The sequence below is a fragment of the Octopus bimaculoides genome, chromosome 1 (assembly GCF_001194135.2).
Source record: "Octopus bimaculoides isolate UCB-OBI-ISO-001 chromosome 1, ASM119413v2, whole genome shotgun sequence".
In the NCBI taxonomy this organism is placed as follows: Eukaryota; Metazoa; Mollusca; class Cephalopoda; order Octopoda; family Octopodidae; genus Octopus; species Octopus bimaculoides.
Window position 1 is genome coordinate 122,612,108 of NC_068981.1, and position 3,852 is coordinate 122,615,959.

Here is a 3,852-nt window from a genome sequence, read left to right on the forward strand (position 1 = left end):
ATATATATATATATACGTACGTATGTATGTTTCGCATGAAATTAGATGATTTATGGAAACGGTGAGATAACGAAGATATTAAGGCGGTTCGGAAGATACTGGGGTTTACTAATATAACTTCTGGATGAATTATATAAAGTTTATCATGAGCTGTGAAAGCTATGCTGAGAGATAAAAGGTTGAGTATGAAAGGGGAAAGAGGTGTGTATGAGGGCGTGATTGTGTCGGCAATGTTATATGTTGCAGAGAGAGGTGGGGGCTGAGAGAGGCGGACAGGAGGCGACCAGATGTGTTTGAAGTAGTACTTTTGAGGGCTATGGTTGGTGTGACATGGATGGAGAAAATGAGGAATGAGTAGGTGCGAAAGCGAGCAAGAATGAGAGAAAATGCTAACAAACAAAATGAATAGAGGAATATTGAGGTGGCTTGGCCACATGAAGAAGATGTATGAGGAGCGAATGGTAAGGAGTGTGATGAAGGCAGAAGTGGTATGCAGCAGAACCAGAAGCAGACCTCGGTTTGTGTGGATGGATGGAGTGAAGAAAGCTTTGGAGGTTAGAGGTGTTGGAGTGAGAGAGGTAAGAGAGTTTATAAATGATACGAAAGCATGGACGGATGAGTAAATTTGATGTTGCAGCATCATGTTGCTCAAAGGGGAATGGAACAGCATCATGCGGCGGGGGTAAACCAGCATATGCGGTCAGACCCCGCTGCTGGTATTGGAGGTTGCGCTCTGTGCCTTTACCCGAGCATACAACGGGTCTCGCCTCTTTGAGCTGAGAAATAAATGGAATGCCTGGTGTGTGTCTTGGTGTGACTATCCTCTCCTACATACACATGAAAACACGAGGACCATTTATTAGAATTATGTACAGGGCATGTTATTTTTGCGATTCCTGCAAAAGATAGGTAAATTGGGAGCATAATTTCGACACAGCTCTCTTGCATCTCCACGAACATTTCACTTGCTCATCTTTCTAATTGCACTTCCCTCACCCCCATCTATTTTCATGCATGACCAGCGTATTACGATACTGACTAGAACATTTATTTTACGGTTGTCTCTATACGTTGAAATTCTGCTCGAATTCAACGTGTAGCAATATATTTCATATTCCTGTTATCTTTAAAAGTGTGCCCTTCTAGAATTGGATTGGTAGAACTAATAGAGAGTCGGGGCTGTTGCATTACCAGAGCCCATCTATTTGTTTTTTTCAGATTTTACGCCAACGGCATTGATGTCAAGACGTATCCGTCGTAATTTTCGGATTGTTCTTGTTATAAACACTGACGGTGGTGAGCAAGTTGACTTATGTGCTTAGAAAACAGAGAGCCTCTGCTTGGACGTGTCCATATATTCACAGAGATATATTAAAACTTGATTGTTGAGCGATCCCTATATAAGGTGTACATTCTATATGAAGACATCCAGTACTTTTAGTTCTAGCTTTGTAATATATGTTTTTTTAGATTGTTCACGATTTATTTTTTTATATTGTTCATTTTCCATTCATGTATAACATTATGCAAGTCATGTTTGCTTATTGCTACACACATCATATTGCTAAAGAACGTGAAAGGGTGTCTACACTAAGAGCGTCTGTATCTCAGAATTTCACATATATTATTGTTTAGACGAGTCCATGTTTCAGGTTACCACGTATTTATATGAGGGAACAAACAAGATTCAAACAATATTCAATTCCTTTGCATATGTCAGTGATCCCCTTCTATATATATTGTGTTATGACTCGCGAGGCTATAACTGTTGAAATTGTAAGCAGAGTAGAAGGGTGCACCGACTTGTGGAGGAGTTTTATAAGTTTTTGATTGAGTTTGTTTTAATGTAGCATCATTATGAATATTAATATCATGGTATTGTACTCGATCCATTAAAAAAGATACTATAATTCTGCGACTTTAATTGCTTTACGATAATGTCATTGCATTTTTTCGTCGGCATTAATCTCTTGCTTGTGGAGCGGACGTCGATCAACCAAGAGACACTAATCCACTTACAATACAAATTCTGCTGAATCTGATTTTGAGTTAGATTTCTGTTGGGTTATTTCTACATTTTCCTTATAGTGAAGTTATCGCCATAATATGAGATGCAAAGGTAACGCAGGAAACAGATCAACGGACTTCTGCAATTTTAGTTAATAATTTAAGTGAAACGCTGTGACCCTTTTGCACTCCATCCTTGCACTGGCTATAATCATCTGAACGAGAAATTTCAGTCATTACTGCCTCACATCATTTATATTCAAATTATTTTCTTTGTGGATGTTTATTTTGTTTATAGACGTCCATGTCTATCTATTTATCTACACACACACACACACACACACATACACACACACACACACACACTCACACACACACACACACACTCTCACACACACACACACACATACACACTCACACACACACACACACACACAGAAGAAGAAGAAGAAGAAGAAGAAGAAGAAGAAGAAGAAGAAGAAGAAGAAGAAGAAGAAGAAGAAGAAGAAGAAGAAGAAGAAGAAGAAGAAGAAGAAGAAGAAGAAGAAGAAGAAGTAGAAGAAGAAATTACCAAGCCAATATATTAAAGAACGGCAGTAGCTGAAACTACTCGGCCAACTTATTAGAGAACGGCTGTAGGCCATCATGTCCTGTATGTCAACAAAAAAATTGAAACTATTGATCATATTGGCTCCATTCGCAGTCTTCTTGCGCCTGCAGAGTATCTCAACAGGCATGATAGAGCAGCACAATAAATTCACAGGGTAATTTGTAAAAACCTGGGGCTGCCCCATGATAAAAACTATTGGGAACACACACCACCTCCAGTGCTTCAAAATGATCACATCTCACTCCTCTGGAACTTCACCATTCAAACTGACAGAAAGATAGATGCGAATAGGCCAGACATAATATTGAAAGACTTCAGAAAGAAGTAAAGCCTTCTCATTGATAAGACTGTCCCAGTCGACACAAATTTATCGTTGAAGACCTACAAAAAACTGAGCAAGTATAAAGATCTTGAATTAGAAATTGGCAAAATGTGGAACCTCAAGACTAAAACAACACCTGTTATCTAGCGCAGATAACAGGCAAGAGCAAAATGGCAGAAATTCAAAAGATGGTGCCCGTGGAAACTGCCCATACCTTACGTAAATTACTGTGTATGTAATCTCAAATTTTAAAACAAAGTGGTTATGTTCTCATGTTTCCTTAGACATTATTATTATTATTATTATTATTATTATTATTATTATTATTATTATTATTATTATTATTATAAATGAACTAACGAACAAATTTTGGTGCTCGTCATTTAAATTAAAATTTTTATTTTTCCCGATTTGCCTTTAATATATTTTATCGAATCTGAAAACAAGAAAGGCTAATATTTCATGCATATGTTAGTTCAGATGCAATTTATTTTAGTTTCCTTAGATTTTCCAGAATGGAATATTACAGTTTCATGATGATTAAGCAATTCAGACATTCTACTCCCTGAGTAACACAACATTGATTTTTACACTTAGTAAAATGCTACAAATAAAGGTACTCTCGATTCAATCTATTCTCAGTATTGTTCCGGCAATATATATTATGGGCATTTCAACCTGAAATACAGCAGCCTTCCGCAAAATTTGAAATCTGAGCATTCACTGGTGAAATATTTAAGTGGATATGTGGTTCGTTTTGCAATAATTTTTTGCATAGACTCCAATAATTAATAAAAATTAAGATGACGGTAATAATTCTTACTTATTTTCAAAATGTCCAAATAGCATGATATGAATAACATTACACATTCATAAATGAATTATTCACTGTCACACATTCGTATATTTATAT